A 19,085-nucleotide genomic window follows, 5' to 3' on the forward strand; every position below is an offset into this window, starting at 1 on the left:
GCCAATAATGAGGATAATAAGAGTACCATAATGGCATATTTATGGGTTGGCTAGGAGAAGCAGAGGACTGGCTGCTATGTTTTAGTTTATTCTGAATTGGAGCGAAAGAAGCGGGAGAACTCAGACCCAGAGTCAGGCGAGAGACTGTGCGGCTTTAAGAAATTTACAATATCACAGCCCCCGATTTCAATTAGCAACATGATTACAGGACTTAATCCTTCACACATAAAGCCTCTAATGAAAAAAAAAGGCAGCAAAGGAGAAGACCAGGAGTGATCAGAATAAAATTACTCACAAGAGACCTAGTTATGATACATTTCCATTTCCACTGGCTGCGCTGTGCGAAAGATCTGTCACACACCAGGTGGGCCTATCTTGGCATTTAATATGTTAATCTGTAATCTTCCTCTTCATTCAACTGTTCTACAGGCATCACACTGAAGGAATTTTCTCCTTTTTTGTCTGTCTTGCTAGAACTCTAATCGTAGCGGTTCTCACTGACCCCCACACACTGGGTACAAGAATGAATGGTGGGAAACGCTGATGCAAGTTCTGCACCAGCTAATCATTTAATATACTGATCAACTTCAAAGACAGTCCTCAAATGTAAAAAGTGCACCGTGCAAGCATTTAAAAGAGAGAGATGAGTTATGTTTCAAAAAGAGTGACAATTTATACGTGTGTCCATTTGTATTTATGGGAAACACGATACAATTAAATAACCAATTAAACTTCTGTCTGATTCTCGTTCATAATTCCCATCCTTTTATTCTATGAGTGCATTGATACATTCGAACAAAAGAGGACGTTTCTACTTTCCAAATTAATATTTGGAGCATTAATGTAATTAATTAATTAACAAATTTCACCTCCAGATCCAGCTCTTGTTTATCAGTAGTCAGCAGCCACATGTTTGGGTACAGATGTGATCATTATCATCACCATCACCCCACCACCACCAGGCAGAGATACTTTGGTTGTTGTCCTGTACCTTATCCTGTCCACACAATGATTGGGTACATTATGAGTGTGTGCTACACATGAATTTTATTTATCATTTATTAATCTAAGAGGATCAGAAGAGATTTTAAGTCTTGTGAAAAATAAATGTTTTCCTACATTTTGTGTTTCCTGTGAAAAACTAAGTACACCCTGTAATTCAACAGCCTGGAAAGCCACCTTTAGCAGCAGTAACTTGAATTAATTATTTTATCTATAATTCTATGAGTCTCTCACATCATTCCAGAGAAATGGCAACAACTTTGTTTTCGTTCACTGACGTTTGCTCTTCACAGCTCTCTGAAACACTGTGGCTGGACCTTAAAACTGCCCCATATTTGACTCCAGAATACTTAAAAGTTCAGATGAGTTCACGGTCCACTTGGTGACTGCTGTAAAACAAGCCCAACTCATCAACCCTCCACAGCTGGGCTTGATATGCTTGGAAACATAGCACTGCACAATATGGCCAAACATTCCCACTTTTAATCTGATAGCACGCTGTTCCTGAAGTTTTGTGGTTTTTATTCGTTTTTTGTTTTTTTCTTCCTTCCTCTCAGCATTGGATTATCTGAGCTTGGGGTGAGTTTATTGGGATCTTCCACTCCTGGGCACATTGTGGGATTTTCTTAACATACACCTGAATGCTCCAAACCAGCAAACTCCCAAAACATCTGCTTTTACAGAGGTTTGTCACATCTGTTGATGATCAGTTAATCAAGAGTATTTGATTAGCAGCACCTGACTGCTACTCACTCTCTTAATTCCTGTGAAAGCAGTAAGTCAATAATTGTATACCCCATTCTCCTGTAAGTTTGCCTCGCATGCTCATTGTTTCGATTTTTAAAATAGGCCGTCAGGTTTCGGAAAGATAACATAATTGCATATTATGATGAATTGAAGTTAGAAGAGTTATCTAGACAATGATATCTTAGTAAATGAGATGAGTGGATGCCTGTTGTCACAAAGCTCTGAGAGAGAAAGAGCACAGTGGAGGGGGGGATGGGCAATGACAGCAACAGCAGTTCGTACAATCTAACATCTTTAGTTTAACAGCTTGTCAGTTGTATAGTTTTTACTGTAGAAGAAAGAAGAAGAAATGAAGAAAGACCTATGACAACCCAACAACCCAACCATCCTTAGCCCTTTACTAAAAAGGTGCCAGACACTTTGTGTGCATCCCTGTGGAGAGGAAGAGGAAGTGATGAGTACCCCAAAGGGCAACGGAGGTCACCAGTGACCAGCGTGACTGCCAACAACCCCAGGGAAGAGTAGGATGGAGTCAATGTGTCTGGACCCCCACACCATTGCAAAAAAAAAAAAAAAGAGGAAAAAAAAAGAGGAAAAAAAAATAACAAAAGTCACTCACTGTGTCGGGAGGGGTGAGTATGAAGTGCTGGGCTGAGCTGGGGTGGGGGTTAAGGGGAGTGGGTGATGGTGGGTACCAGACTGGGGCACCTCGGGGGACTTTTGGGGAGGAAGAGCCATGCACCATGTCTCCTGCTACCAACCGTTGTTCCCTCATTTGATTGTGAAGCCATGAATAATGCATGGCAGATGGGACTGAAGGAGGGGGAAGGATGGAGGGGTGGGAAGGGGGACCTCAACCTTAAAGGGGCCCTGCCACAGTGGGAGTCATTACCGATGAACAACCACACTGATGAGCCATGGAGATAGAGAGAGCTAGGAAAGAGTCAGCTAGAGAAAGAGAGAGAGAGATGGGGGATGAATGCAGCAGAAAAACAAACAAGAGATAAAAAAAAAGAACGAAGGATGCCCATGAAATCAGGCTTCTCAAATGTTTCAAGCATGCCGCTTATTGACTGTGTTTTCCCCTCCTCTGTTTTCATCACTGTAGATGATCTGTTGTTGTTTTCATCTGTACATTCAACTATCCATAATTAAACTCTAGAAAGTACCCGTTTTTCTGTTTGTTTGCATTTGTTTTGGTGTTTCTTGGTAATAAGTTTTATCTGCACACAGGCTGGTGGTGAGTAGAAGAACATGTATAGTAGAAACCTTAAATAATGCAGTCCCACTGATAGGATGAAAGTCTAAGGCAGAGCATCCACTACATAGGGTTGATTTATGATTGATTAGAACGCTTTAAGAATTTGATACATTCTTTTATAAAGAACATAACATTAACCAGCAATGGGTCACATATGGCACAATGTTTTACCCCCAGGGCATCATTTACAGCCATGCAAGTGTTTATTGAAAAAAAATAAACAGCTTCATGTGTAACACCAGTGGGTCTGTGATGTGGGCAGTGCATATGTGGCTTTTCTTAAGGCAGTGCTGTCAAAGTTGATCATCTTCCCAACTTTATGGACTTTTAAGGTTGACTTTGTTTACACCAATGGGTGGCTTTTCCTTCCCGTTTCTGCCAGCTCCAGAGTTGCTTCTTACTTTACTGTTCCCTGCAAATCTAATGAGCCAAATAGTACAACAACATTTTACATTGTGTAACTGACTTAATAACTACTGCTTCAAGACTCTCTAAAGGAAATTCAGAGTTTTGTCTCTAAGCACATTCAACATAGTAAACTCAGTTGTACTGTTTTATAGAGTTTAAACTGTTTTTTTTTTTTTGTTTTTTTTTTGGGGGGGGGGGGGTCAGGATCAAAGCTCAGTGAAGGGATAGTGCCCACAGCATAAACTCTCCTATTACATTAGAACAATATGCAAATGTGAGTATGTTACTACAGTTAATACACCTACAGGGTAATGGAGTTTCAGTTTTCCAGATAGTTCAGCAAATACAACCTCGGTTCTCTTTTTTAAAGTTGTTGGACAGCTGAAGATCACCATCCCCATTGGCCCTAGAGTGACTATTTTACACTAACTTTTACAAACATTTCATAGGATTGACCAGAATCTTACTGGTGAATGGGGGGGGGGGAGAATAAGAATTTTCTTATTCAATTATCGATATTAGTTGAGTACTCAACGATTCTCATTGGGTTCCCTTCGGCTCCGCTTTGAAAGTCACTCTCAGTCAGTCAATCTCTAAGCATCACATCAAAGACCTTACATTCACGTAAATAAAATGCATGCTCTGTAGTCAAATGTTATTATTTGCACTCTTTGTTGTGATCAGTGTTTGGGTTGTTACTCAAAAAGACGTTTATGTATTACACAGAACACTTTTCTTAAAAGTAATGCAGTACATTACTCAATTGCTATCAGGAGAAAGTCATTTATTACAATTCTCCCAACATTACTTTTGTGTTTCTCTATAAAATTACCTAAAACCCATTTAGCAATATAAAACATAGGCTACAGTCCCACACACAAGAATAATCCCTATTCTAATGGGGACACACATATGGCTGCTCATCTGTTTGTAACCTCTTGAAGTCCAGGGTCAGGCTGCTGGGCTTTGGTCAGCATTCACTCAGCTGTAACATCACTTTGGGTTCTTGGCTAGCTTAGTGCTAGCATGCTGTCTGTGCAGGTGCTTGCAAAGAGTCAAAATTGTGTTAGCAGCATAATGTGGTTGTTTTTGTTCTGGATGCAGCTTTCACTTTACCATCCCATCTTCAATCTTTTGTGCAATAAAAATAAAAGTAAGGTCCACATCTATGACTGTGCCACTCTTTTCCTCGTTTAGGACACAAACTGAAATAAGCTGATTGTAGCACAAGTGAAAGTGGAATCAATAAGCAAGATCGATAGGCAAGCAGATTAAAAAATTCCAAGAAACTGAACTATCCATTCCTACTGGTGAATGGAGCCAACTATCTCCATCCCTGGCCTTTATTCTCCTGTGCTGCTGGCATCTTGTATACCATTGTGTGGAGTGCATACCCACTAATTAGTGCAAACTAACTTGTGCAAAATAACCTGCGTGCTTAAATATAGTAGATAAAGGGCAAAGTGATGACGTAGCAACTCTGTTTCCTGATCCAAGTGCCTCTTGTGTTGGATGAGTGCCTTGCTTTTGAAATATGCCGGAGTGCTTTGTCATGTAACCTGCAACACAGATTGATTTTACTATGAATTTATCAATAATTATGATGCATTAATGGTAAAACAAGCTAAATATCACCTTGATTGGAAATTCGAATTACTCCAAACATCATCAATCCCTGATATCATCAACCTGTCGAACAGCCCTATTTGGGACTCTATGCCAAAAGTTAATAAAAATACAATGTAATGATTTGCAAATAACAATCAAAACAAAACTACTACACTTAAAGCTTTAAAACTAATTCATTTGGTATGTAATTCGCTGTATATATAAAAATAAATAAATAAAAGTTTTATGAAACAAATACATTTCAAGAAGGTTGGCGCTGGTTTAACAAAAGACTGCCAAAGTTTGATAATGGTAAAAGAAAGACGTGACAGAAGATCTCAAAACTAGTTAATTTTATTAGTAACATGATTATGAACACAAAAAACATCCCAGAGAAGCAGAGTCTTTCAAAAGTAAAGAGAGCCAAGGTTTCTTGGCTCTGTGAAAGAATGGCTGTCGTTTAAATATTTCAGAAATAAATTCATCAACATAAAATTACAAAGATTTTTTGGCTGAAAACTAATATTGAATGGAAACTAATATTGGGTCTTGAGTCAGTGCTGGATAAAAAATACAAACTCTCCTCTTTCCAACGTTACTTCACTTCATTGATATTTGCACCACAGCATTTCATTCGGTTGATGTCTGAACCTTGACTGTGCCATTGCAACACCTTGAAACTTTTCTTTTTCAGTCATTTTGTTGTAGATTTCCTGGTCTGGTTGGAATCACTGTCCTATTGCATGACCCAACCCCACCAACATCACTGTGCTTGACATGCTTAGTATGAGGCATTTGTGCTGATTTGCCATTTGGTTTTTGCCAAGGTGGCGATGTGCTGTCAGCTGCCCAAAGGACATTTTTCCAGAGTTCTTGTGGTTTCTTCTGATGCAACTTTCCAAACAAATCCTCTTTAGAGACAAGAAGCTTTCTCCTGGCAAACCTTCTAAACAAACCACATTTTCTCAGGAGCTTTAACATTTACCATGCAAACTAAAGTCTGTAGAGTCTGACATGTAGCTTGTGGGTATTTTGCAATTTCTCTGAACATTATGGTCTGTCCTTGGAGTGAATTTGCTTGGATAACCATTCCTGGGAAGATTGTAGTATGGTGTTAACTACTACCTAAATGCTAGGGAGTAGCAAGCTACCAAAACATCTGCTTTTATAGAGGAGGGCACATTTGATGATGATGATCAGTCATCAAGTGCATTTGGCTACTACTTAACCTCTTAATTCTTATGAAAGCAATAAGAGTGTACAGTACTTAGTTTTTCACAGGAATGCAAAAAGTCTTGTGAAAACTTTCACATACCTGTACGTGATGAGGGACATGTCATGGGTAATTTGTACATCTGTGGAGACCCCAATAATTTTGAATGATATCTACTAGATTTGAAGAATCATATGCTGAAATGCAGAGAGTGTCGTTATCAGGGAAATATTTGCTTGTTTCAGCGAGACAATGACAGACCACATTTTTCATGTTTTTTAAAAGCAAGGTTTTGTAGTTAAAGAGCCTGGGCACCAAACTGATCTGCCTGCACTCCTGTCAGCTATTGAAAACATCTGAAGCATACTAAAAGAGAGTACACACAAAGGAGGACACTGTTTAGCATCAAGCAAGAATGGAAAAAAAATTGGCTTTGAAAATTAGAGTAAACTAAACCCTCACTTTCCAAACATGGTGATGCAACACACTGGGAAGTTGCTGGGATAATACATATGTGTTTTTCAAGAAACAAATAAAAAAAAGATCCATCTCCGTGCTCCTTTCAAGAAAGTACTGCCTTTAAATTATTTTGAAATCATCTTATTCTATAATAAGTACCTCAGCTTTTTGGAAACAGCAAATAATAACCAAAACAAACAAACAAACAAATAACAACAAAAAAAAATAAACAATCTTTTAAAAGCAGTTAGGAGTTCATTAAATGTTTGAGGTCAAAATTTAAAATTTTGTTTTTGTTGCTTTTTGACTCTAATCTATTATTGTAAATTGAAATTCTGAGGACTGTGAAGTACGTTAAAGCAGTGTGACGCCTTTAAAAACCACCTGATAACGCAAACATATTAAACAGTTAGCATATTATTAGAATATTTTAATACATAATTAATTAATTAATTTTAAGGGAGCAACTGACACACATGTAGATAAAGTGTGCTCACATTGGACAACACCAAAAACTCCCCCCACCACCAAAAAAAAAAAGAAAAAAAAAAGAAACTCATACTTGCAAATCCATAGAAACACAATTTCTTTCCACATATGCAAGTTGGAGGAACAGGAGGTGGGTGGGAGAAGGAAATGAGCAAAGCCATCCAGCAGTATTGCTGCTTCTAGCAATATGTGTATGAGTGTGTCAGTGCAGGTGTGTATGTTATCTTATGTGTGTTTGAGAGCCGTTCCTGCGGCAGCAGCTAAGGCGCTGTAGCGGCACTAGGTGTTATCACTCATTCTGATTCCGTATTACAGCATGACGGATGGGCCCCCGCGGGCCGGCGAGCGTCGCCACACGCTTATTACCGTAGCTCTTAAGTGGGAGTTGATTTAGCTTAAATAGGTTGTTTCATAAGGAGAAGACACCGGCGCTGTCACCACTGCTCTGCTCCTCACTACAGCAAACCACCACTCTAATTGAATAATGCCTTCTTTACATACCTATTAGGGCGCTTAGGTACAGAGTGTGCCCCAATAATTGCTTATACAACCTGGCTAATTTGGCCTTCACCCTGTGCATGCACAGACACGCACACATGCACAGACAACCCTTCTCTCCCTAATGTGTAATATTCATGTCTCTAATATCCATGGTATGTGCATGTGCTATACTAATTTTAAAGTATTGAGTGAAGCTCATTACTATTGCTCCAGTGAATTAGAAACAACAAAACAAATAGTCCTACATTTGAGTAATAAATCCAGGACTTGATACTGCATATCTAATTTGATATTTCTTTAACCTGAATCCAATGGAATCGCTGGATTCTGAATGCTATAAAAGTGCAAATAGACCTACAATCTAAAGGATTAGTGTTTCATTTGCATATCACAGAGAGATATTTCAGCATGCATGTTCCAATAATACAAGCGCCATGCTGTTTAAGCGTGGAGGTGGTTACGATGGGAGGAGGCTTGGATAAAAGCACTTCGATTAACTAAATGTTGATCCATTTCCCTGTCTCCGTTGGCTTTGAGAGATTATTGCTGATGCAACAGTGCGATGGCATGTGAATTGTGCACCACTGTGCAGTGGAACCTGTGCCAGCTCTCTGTAAGTGAACAAGGCACCATGGATTCTTGCCAGCAACAACATACTCCCAGGGAAGCTGGAGTTGGCCGTCAATCATGAGCCCTCAAATGGAAATGCACCCTATTCTCACTAACCCACTACTTCACTCAGTTTGTCAGACAGACATAAATTCATACACATGCAAACAAACAAACACACATATACAGAGACACTGAAAGCAAAGGGGGGGAGGTGAGCACTTTGAGGGGAAAGTTTGATAAGAATGTCTTGATTAATCTAGCAGCTGCACAAAATTTAACTGAGATTTCAGGATATCATGAGCAGCATGGGAATTTTACCAGCTCAGTTGCCTTAGGTAAGAAGTGCTCAGGTTAGAAAATAATTTTACTCACTGGACAGAATTCTAAATAGATTTGGTAAATGCTAGACGTGCTATACAAGTACCAACCCCCAACCCTCCTTTAGTAAGTCCCAGTAGTTTTATATTAATTACAATTATATTCAGAATTAAAAGTGGACTTTATCTTTACACTGAGCTGAGATGCCCTTGTCCCACTTATACAAATTTCCTCTCTGGTTATGTTAATATTCAGTTTCTTATTTTAAAAGTGGAGAGTGACGAACTAGTATTCAGTGTCTACAAAACCCTTTGAGGGCTTTTTTATTTTGGTTGAGTACAATGAGATGTTATTTCGCTTGAAATAGCCAGATTTTTGGCATTCCTACACAACGAACAGCTACTGTGCTGGTGTACTCTGTCAAGTATTCTGTCAATACTACGAAAAGATGACATGACAGGACACTGAAGATGATGGCTAGGGGTGGGGGGTATAAACGGTATATGGTAGAAACGATAAATTAAACGATAAATATGGCCAACGGTAGAGATTGTGACTATACCGCTCTACCACGATAGCACATGTTGATGGTGTCATCGAGTTGCGCCTGTTTTGGTCGAAAGCATTGCAGTGGCTGCAAACAACATCATCTGCAAATTATGCCGGGCGACAGTAATAGCAAAGAGACGAAGCACTTTTGGAATATGGGGAAAGCCAAAAACTGTGCTTCCTCCACTTCACTACCATTGATTCATTAATGCTGAATTCTCTTGCAGCTGCTCTATTCCCATCTTGTTGCAGTATATTAATGACTAACCTCATATTGTGGATGGATTATCTCAGTTGTTCTCCTAACTGAAGTTTGGTCCGTTTATAGCATTGTGCCATGCAATTGCATTTGTCCCTAACCACCAGGAACCCTCATGCTAACTTTTATCGAGTGGAAAAAAATTAGCATTCATCCTTCAGCTTCACTGTGCTAATGTTATGCTAACGTAGATGTTTTGCTAGCGATCACGTAGGACATCATTATATACCAGCTACTCCGACTTCAGTAACCCTACAAAAGTCACTGCTGTTGCGTTTTCTGTCTTCATTTATGTTGGAAGTGGTAGCAGAGCTGTACGTTTTCATTTTTTCAGAAATCTCTCAGTCAGAACATGGCATATCATGTTTAGGTGGAAACTAGCGAGCTAACTTCCTGCTAACTTCTAACTCTGTTCAATTTAATAAATTCTGTTTTATTAAATTCTGTTTTCATGGATGTCTGGATGTTAAACTTAATTGTTACACCTGGTAAAGCAGCAACGCTTATCATTTTATTAAAGATGAAAGAATTTAGACAGTTTTTAACTCTCAGTGATGCCGCAGTGTTCGTTTGACGTTGGGACCTGAAGAAGACGGAGTTTTGGACCCAGATTACTCTGCAAGGCTCCTGACTACGGCAGCCGTAATGCTCCGACAATCCATCAAGCAGTGCGCCTTCATAGCTTACCAAAGTCGTTTCAAAACATTTTTGACAGATTTCTGCGAGCTGTGTACTACATAAAATCGGTTTGAGGTCAGTAAGCACAACCAGAATTCATACATAAAGCACTGTCGATTTTTGAGAAAATTAAAGGATTTTAAGTTTTAACCATAAGATTTTACACACCTTATGGTGTGTAAAATACGTTATACAGAAGAAAATAATATATCGCTATATATATATATCGTTATCGCACATGCTTCAAATTATACTGTGATATGGATTTTAGGCCATATCGCCCAGCCCTAATGATGGCTTTATGGCTTGCTCCTTTAAAAAGACAAACCTATCCCTTATCTGATTGGCTAGTTGTATTTACTTTGTTAGGGTTGGATAGATGATTTGTTATGCAGAAATGTCAGTACGTGAAGCAGTACCAACTCTTGGCAGTCTTGGGGGGGTTGTAATAAATGACCCACCAATAGGGCTTATGTTCAGTACAGTCCTGCTTATTTATTGCAGATACACAAAATCCTTATATGTAGTCAGGTTTATGTTTATTATTCCCTTATTATTTTTAAAATCATAAGCCACAATCAGCAACAGCTATTGTATGTTATTGCATAGACATCGTCATAATCGCACCAATATTCATTCTCTATCAGAGAGTTAGTTACCCATATGGAAAAGATATATATAAATCTTATAAAGTTTGTATCTGTCTTGTGTGAAACTTGTATGAAAAGCATACAAGAGTGAAAACAGATATAAGATCCCTTGAAAAATTATATAAATGAAACTTGTATGTTTTGGATACTTACTGAAACAATATATGAAAGCAATGAGAAAGTGGCCACTTTCATGAGTAAATCACATAAGCCTTATATGATTCACTATATGAAGTAGGCCACATCTTATTCAAGTCCAAAAGGTCTGAGATGAAAGTATCACAGACCAACCAACAAGATTTTACTTTCTTGGAAAAAAGCTGCTATTACAAAGTAACATAAATTTACCATTAAATGTTAGTAATATTCACATATTCAGTCTCAATCATACATGCATGCACACACACACAAACCCTCCACCGCCTCCCTATACAAACACACGAGCAAACACACGAGCAAACACACACACACACACAAAAATCTACTCAAATACACATGGGAACAATCACACACAAACATTTACAAAATGTACATTTGTATAGTCTGTACACATGTGCCCACACATGCTCACAGCCCTGTGGGTGCTTTGGTGTGCCAACCCGCTCTCTTTCCCATGCGTGTTGGCTGTGCCCTCTGGTTGGCGGTGATTGATGATGGCAATGGTGAAGCAGATCATTTGGATGGCCCCATCTACACAGGACGTAAATCAAATCAGCTTTGCTAATGATTCTCAGACGCTCATCTGGCAGCCATGGCCAGAACCCTATTGCATTTTGCACAGAGGGACAAAAGAAACATCAATAAGTCCCAAAACTGTTTTATTTGACCACTCGTTTCAGAAATTGATGTTCAATTCCTCAAAGATTTCATTCTGAAAGATAGGTCCCCTCTGTGTAGGAACAATCATCACAAGTCATGCATGTGTGGTGTGTGGACATGTGTGAGAAGCTCTATGTGCATACATGGATTTAAATATGACGCAAGGTGATGTCACAATGCTGAATGGGGAGAAGATTGCTTCGCTTGGATATCCAATATCAGCTCAGCACGGGTGACAAACTTAAATGTGACACAGCAATCAAACAGGTAACGCTGGAGAAAAGAAAGAAAAACAGAGAATGAAAACTTTAGCCTCCAGACAACACATGCAGTCTCTGAATCGGTCTGTGGATCCAATCCTGTTGCTAGCTGTGATGTGATGGATAACCCTGGCAGGCGAGAGGACCTCAGCCCTCAGGCCTCCATGGGTGACCCATTACAACTTTTCATTAAAGCGTCTGTCTGATGCACCGCCTTGATTTGTCCATAATTTATGATGCCATTACAAGCTAATTAGTGCCAGGATCCCTCTGCCCTGCTCAGCACGCCAGGCCCTTGGCAGTTAAGAGGGCACAAACCCCTGGCATTGGTTTCCAAATACTAGCAAAGGCTACTCTCCATAGACAGTTACTTTTTGTTCAATGCAAAACACTTTCACAACAAAAACTAAGAATAAACAAGCAGCTCCTTTACAAAATGACATTCTACGTCATGCATAAAAAGCATCAAAGTTATTTTCAATCATTATCCAGGTGTAAAGCAGAAATCTGTTCTTAAGCTCTTTGAATCTGTTTTGGTGCGTGCGACTCCCTGTCATCACTTCACAACTAAACCGTGGCACAAGATTGACCTTGTCCTTGAATTTGCTTTTGGTTTCTGCAGGCTTTGATCTCTGGTAGCTATCACTGCCAGTGCTCACTCTCACTTTATCCTAAAGCAAACCACAGCATCTGCTGCTGCAGTTTTTATAGTCTTTGCAATAATCACCACGCGTGCAGCACAGAATTCTGCATGCTCTGGATTGCTGCAAATCCAGAGCATCTAGAGTACCAGTCTAGAGCACCAGATTAATAGATGGGATTATCCTAAGTGCCCCGTTAAACACGAAATGAAAATTTGAATTTCTTTGTCTTTACAGTTATTTGATCTTAGGTGGAGAGGACGTGCAAACTTGAAAATGTGAATCATCTGAGTACAGAACAAATGTTTAACAGCAGCCTAACAGAGCAGAGAGTGACTGTCCTCAGCAGCTTGTCTAAGGATTGGAGAAGGGAAGGGGGGGGGGGGTGTGTCTCATCAAAGCCAGTGCACCCATGCATGAAAGTCAATCCACTGCTTGTGTGTGTTTTATTTATTCATTAGTGACACGTGGCTTGAAAAGGAAGAAGAAAAAAGACAAGAAAGTTCCATTCAAATAAGCATGGCATCCCTGGAGCAGGATTGTAAGAGAGAACAAGAAGGGGGAGAGATAAAGTGTGTGCGTGATTGTGTGTGTACGTCTGTGTACGTGTTTATGTGTGCGTAAAACAGGGTGCTAGAGAAAAGGGAGATGAGGGAAGAGTGGGATGACTTCTTTTAATTTGGGGAACCCCTCGGGGGAAATCGAGCCCGTGAACACGCAATTACGACAGTCATCAGTGAACCGCGCATGTGAGGAAGTGGGGCATTGAGCGTAAAAAGAAAATATCAGGATGGAGAAGGAGGAAATGATTTGAAGTATTATTATCTCAAGTCTCAGTCACCCTGCCCCCACTGATAATCAGTCAAATACAGATCCCAGTGTACAAAGCACACACGTCTCCCCGTGCTTTATTTTGGAAATGATGAATGTAACTAATACACAGGTAATCTATTACAATTAACTGACGGCAATGGTGGTGGGGGAGGGGCAAGGCCATCATCATTGGCCAATTATCATCTTATTATGGATGTTAAGTGGCCTCATATTAGGGTCAATGCCCCTCATTTCAAGGGAGAAAATAATTGTTAACCTCTGTAATAGTGATACACAGAAACTATTTAACACACCCCAGGGGTGCAGCCTCATCAGCACATCGACAGGAAGTTCAAATTACTTTTAAACAGAGGACTGCACTTTTCCTGTGTCTTTACATGACAAGGGCAGTCAAATATCTTATGTAGATACTGCAAGATATTATATTGTTGTGTTATAAAGAGCTTGGGAGAAGTTTACAAGTGAATTTAAAAAAAAAAAAAAGAAAAGAAAAAAAAAGAAAGAAATCAATAATCAACTAAAAAACTTTCAACAAAAAAACTTTCTTGTAAACTGTTTTTCACCTGTAATTCATTTTTACATCTCCTCCATATTTAAAGCAAAAACAAATGCAATATAAAATACATGTCTTTGAAGTATTAATATAAGCTCCATATAAAAAATGTATTGTTTACAACGAGTCAGACTAATTACTTTACTGCTGCATTTGACAAAATAGCTCAGCTGCATACATTTCACACAATCAACAGAGACACACGGTCAATATTAAAGAAGTCGGGAATTCACTGTTGCTGAACACATGACCGAGATACAATTACAACAATTTTAGGTAATCGCATTTTGGACTCATGGCAGGTAGAATAAACTTAAAGGGAAGTCTGAGATTTGGTCCCTTTCAAAACAGTGTATGCAATGGAAATGGAAAGTCCTCTGAGGGTATATGCTGCGCTGCAGTCTCCCTCAACAGTGCACAGGAAGAGACGAGAGACCCAGCTAAGTGTTTTCCAATAACTTTTTCTTTTGAGTCAGGTGAAACTAAATCCATTTAGTTTGTAGATAACAGTCAATCTTATATGAATGACTCTCCTAAGTCAACCTGGGGTATATGATTTTAGGAAATCACTATTTGCAAATAACTTTCAATTTCTTTCCAGCTTAAATCAAGTTTTTCAGGAAATTCTCTTTGTGGTATATTGCATCTGGCTGAGTGGCCTTTATTGTGCTGGCTCTCAGGTGGGCTTTTATATGGGAAGGCTGGACCCCGGGGTCCTGTGTCGCCTCTGGCAGATATTGAGACAGACACTGGAGTGACGATCTTTCCCAATAGCCTGACTGCCTCATTCAGCAAATTCTCTAAGTGAGTTACCTGTCTAGGAGGGTGGTTTAGATAGAATGAAACACTCACTTGTCACTTATATTAACCCTCTTATACCCCTTATCCCCCACCAGCACCTCCCACCAAACCCCAGAACCTCATACTATTGCTTCCACCCTTTTTTCCCCACCTTACAAAATCCCCATCTTTTTTTCTTTTCTCCCCTACATTAACCCGCAATTCTCCCCATCACACCCCCTGAAGCCAAAATCATCTTCATTTTGCATAATGCTCCATTTAAACTGATAGCAGTGACATAAGGAGGGTGAGATGGAGAAAATGGGGCATCATCAAGCTTTGTTCGCTCTCTCTCTCTAGCTGGCTGGCTGTGACCCCTGGTGGCAGTTATGATCCACAAGGTCAGTTGGTCTGTGGTCCCACGAACCACACAGAACTTCTTCCTCCAGTAAGCCAAACAGTCAGTCTACGACCCCTGCTTAGCACAAACACACACACAGTATATACTACACTCTGCTCATCCATCTACCAATCCTTACTCCATTCAGCCACCACCTTGTGCTAGTCAAGCGTGGTTCTGTGAAGCAGGAGGAGCAATGTAAGACACGAAATCTATTACAGTGTCAACATGACACTGCCTCATGGCATCCGTAAATGTGTTGCATGGAAGTGTTGCTTTTTTTATCAACTAGTTACGGGTTATTTCGACATAGTGTGGCCATCTAAGTGGAAAAAAATATTTAAAAATCTTGAGTTCTTTCGCAAAAGAAATAGCTGAAAAACCTATAAATGAAATAATACATCAATTTTTTTTTAGACAGACAAATTATTACAATTATTATTCTGGTTTTTTTTTTTTAATTTACTGTCCACTGTAAGTGTTGGGTAAAATGAGTTACTGTGATCACATTACTATTTTTAGTAACACAATAATTGAACTACACTAGCTATACTAAATCCTAAATAACTAAATACTACATTCAGTAATCAAATTACAATTATATTTTTTTACTTATATTATAACAGTTCAAGAATTATTTACAAAACAGGCAGATAGAACAGAGAAAAAATATATCAATGCTTTTTTCTTTCTTTATCATTAAGCTTGTTGTTGTTTGTCTTTAAGCGGCGATATGGACATTACTTTTGTTTTTATTGCACAAAAATACAAGATCCTACGAACACAACATCAGCACTTTGCAAACTGCACAGACAGGATATATGCAGCATTGGTGGCTGCCGGTATTTTTGAAACTTATAGCAGCTTCGGCAAATTCAGCTCAAGTCATATGGGTAAAGATAAAAAAAATACATACATACATACATATATATATACGCAATGTTTCAAGGTACAAGGTCAGGGTTACACGAATTAGTAAAAAGCATTCGTTTCCATTGGATCATCTCCAAGCTTGAAAACAACATACTAGTTACTGGGTCTTTTTTGAGCCCTTTAAAGCATTATGTTTTCCAATACAACATTATACGACTGCACAATGACACAAACAGTTTAATATACTACATTAGATTTTCCAAATTAACAATGCTGACATCAGTTTAAATGAAAACAATGCAGATTAGAAAACAAAAACAAAAAACAAAAAAAAGGCTGACGTCAACACTCACTGCCGCCAGACCGTCAGCTCGTAAAAAATGAACAGAGAGCAGGTCATTCATAGGTTGTTAAGGGTTAAAAACTAGAAGGATTACACTTTTTTGAAAACAAGTAAACACTGTAGAAAAGATCAAGATGTCTTGTTGTGGAAATAGTTTGCTGCCGACTTATTTCCACTAGTTATGTTTCCTTAATGATGAACATTATGTAAGTTTGTCTTGATGAGCACATCTCCCGGATGTCACCAATAAATGTATAAAAACAAACAAGATTTTGGATGTACAAGCTTTTCCCCAGGCTTCAGCAATTTGTAAATATAGAAAGCACTCTGTTGATCCTAAATCAACTCATCGTAGCTGTCAACATTTATTCTGTTTATGCATCAGATATTACCAAGAAACAGAGTAAATATTCAGAAAGAGGTTCGGACAAAAAACAATGACAGAAGCAAGCACTGCCGACATCTCTATCCATCTTTCCCCGTGTGACGCGTTCTTAAATATTCCAATCGAGAAGTGGGCAGAGACATAACACAACCTCATGAATTCAAATGCTGGATGCCCGGAATGCCAATGGTTTCAGTCTTTCCTGCTGCTACCAATTTATATTTTCCATATGGGTCTTTAAACGGCAAATGGAAGTCAGTCTGTGCCCTTTTATCCCACCCGCCGCCCCCCTGGGGAGAACAACGGTCAAAAGTCAAGGAAATTCTGATTCCTCTGCAGAGCACACCAAGGGCACCTAAACACAAACCAAACAGCTCCCACCATGCCTGAGCGTTGGCAAACTTGTGCTCCCTCCCTCAGAGATCTACTAGTATTCTAAATGGTAATTATTACACACTCACACACATACACGCACAGCGCATGGTCTGCACAGATGAAATGCAAAAGACAAAGAGGAGAAAGGGAGGAGTTCAGGGAGAAACTGAAAAGAAAATGAGGTGTAGTGAAAAAAAAGGAGGTGAAATATAGCAAACTAGAAAAAAAAGAGAAAAAGTAAGAGGGAAAAAAAGTGGTGGGTATGTAAATGTAGAGTCAGAGAGTTCAGGAGGAGAGAGCGAGTATAATGTGCTGAGCTGACCTGGGGGCCGCGGGGCTGAGTGTCCAGGGGCCGGTGGGGGACGGTGGCCAGATCTCTGCGGTTATCATTATGTTGAGGGGGATCTCTTCTCCATCCTTCCCTCAATCCTCCCTCCTCTTCTATCTCAGACTCCATTTCTCTCCCAGGGCAAAGGTGAGTTGGGCTGGGGAGCAGAGGAAGGTGAAGGGTAACGCAGGGCGAGCTCGGGGTCGGTGGCTGTCGTTAGCAGTGCAGCTTGACCTGCTCACCCATAACTTGAAGTTTTACTCCCAAAGTTTTTTCCATCTTTTTTTTGTCATGCACGGTCTTGTTCTCTCACTGCTGCCAGACCAAGCTAAGATAAATGAAATGTCCTCCCCTGAATTTTAATAGGTCAAACGTGTCACTGCGGGAACTTGTTGGAAGTAGTTTGCCAAAAAAGTCTCGGACTCAAACGATAGAGATGATCACAGAATTCTTGCGCATGAAAATCATGTTTTGTTTTGTGGGTGGGGGGAGTGCATCCATGATAACAGTTTTTTATGAATGTTTTGTGTATAATACATTATAAGTACTTTAATAGGAAACAATACGCAGACGTTTCATGGTCTGTGTTAAAAGAAAGACTGAATGAATTTGAACCTGGCAACATACAAAGAAGTAAATCCACATGTACGACTTCAGCTGGGAAAAAAATGCTTCAGACACATTGTGACTATTCTCCCACAAATTTTGCATTCTCCTGATGTTACTGACAATCAAAAATAGGACAAACTTGTCCCTCATCACTGTTTGAGGGCAACTGATACAGAGACAGGAGGAAAAGCTTGGAGAAATTGGCAAAAGTAGTAAACAGCCTGATTGATAAATAGTACTTTTCTACAACATTCACCTATACAAGCACTTTTTCTACGCCTAACTGCTTTCTATCTAAAATTCACGCACATTCATATAAATGCATAGAAGACCAACTTGGGGTTCAGCATCCCAAAGCTTCTTAGGCATGCAGACTGGAGGCTTAGCCATACAGGGATTGAAACGCCAACCCTTTGATTACTGGATGACCTGTTCTACCTTTTTCTTCATAAGTTCTGAATTCGACTGATTAATAAGACCAGATGTTAAAATCCATGAGAGCATAGCACAATATAAAGGCTATGGTTACGTATCACAGTTTCTGCCTTTCATCTGCCTCCTCAGTGACATCCTCTCAAGGCTTAGGCAGCTATGCTCTCTGGAACGCTTGAGAAATCATATGCAGTCACAGTACTTCATGTAGCACTGACCCAAATGCACTGGCTAGGTCTAGAAAGACCACATGCAGGTCTTTCTTTTCTTTATCACCCGTGTCTTCCAAGCATCTTGGAGAACTGTCTGTCCGTACCTTCGAACTGAGGTGTCAATTAAGTTGCTTTTTTAGCAGGAATACAAAAAGCTTTGAACCTCATTCCAACTATTGGTTGTTCTCTTCCTCCTTGGGTGTAAGGGCCAAATATGTGAGGGCTTCGTAAAAAAAAAACTAAAACTCCAGCATCTGTATTTACTCAAGTAAAATGAGATGAAAGGTCTCATAATAGCTAATATAATAGGCACAAGGTTTTATACGTTCAGCATTCCCAATGCTTTTTACCTCCATGTGTCAAATACCTAGTGTCAAATACCAGAGTCCATCCCCCTGGTGACCCTGAATTGGATAAGTGGAAGAGAATGGACGGTTTGATGGTTTCACAAGGATACTTTAGACAGGCCTGTAGGGCTAGACCTGTC

At 39.6% G+C, this 19,085-nt stretch overlaps 1 protein-coding gene across 6 annotated transcripts in view; it reads right to left on the reverse strand.

Moving 5' to 3' along the window:
- LOC309716771 (uncharacterized protein) overlaps positions 1–19,085 on the reverse strand; it is a 63,819-nt gene that overhangs the window by 33,347 nt on the left and 11,387 nt on the right. The window contains exons 3-4 of one of the 6 annotated variants that reach the window (XR_014279513.1): positions 17,340–17,502; positions 11,379–11,444 (exon numbers count right to left, since the gene is read on the reverse strand). The exons of 4 other annotated variants lie outside the window; for them this stretch is intronic. The gene's annotated coding sequence lies outside the window, so the exon portion shown is untranslated. Of the gene's footprint in view, positions 1–11,378; positions 11,445–17,339; positions 17,503–19,085 lie in introns of those variants that run through there. One more of the 6 variants, XR_014279512.1, reaches the window with a different exon arrangement.

The sequence above is a fragment of the Aulonocara stuartgranti genome (genome assembly GCF_965226115.1).
Source record: "Aulonocara stuartgranti genome assembly, chromosome: 11".
NCBI lineage: Eukaryota > Metazoa > Chordata > Actinopteri > Cichliformes > Cichlidae > Aulonocara > Aulonocara stuartgranti.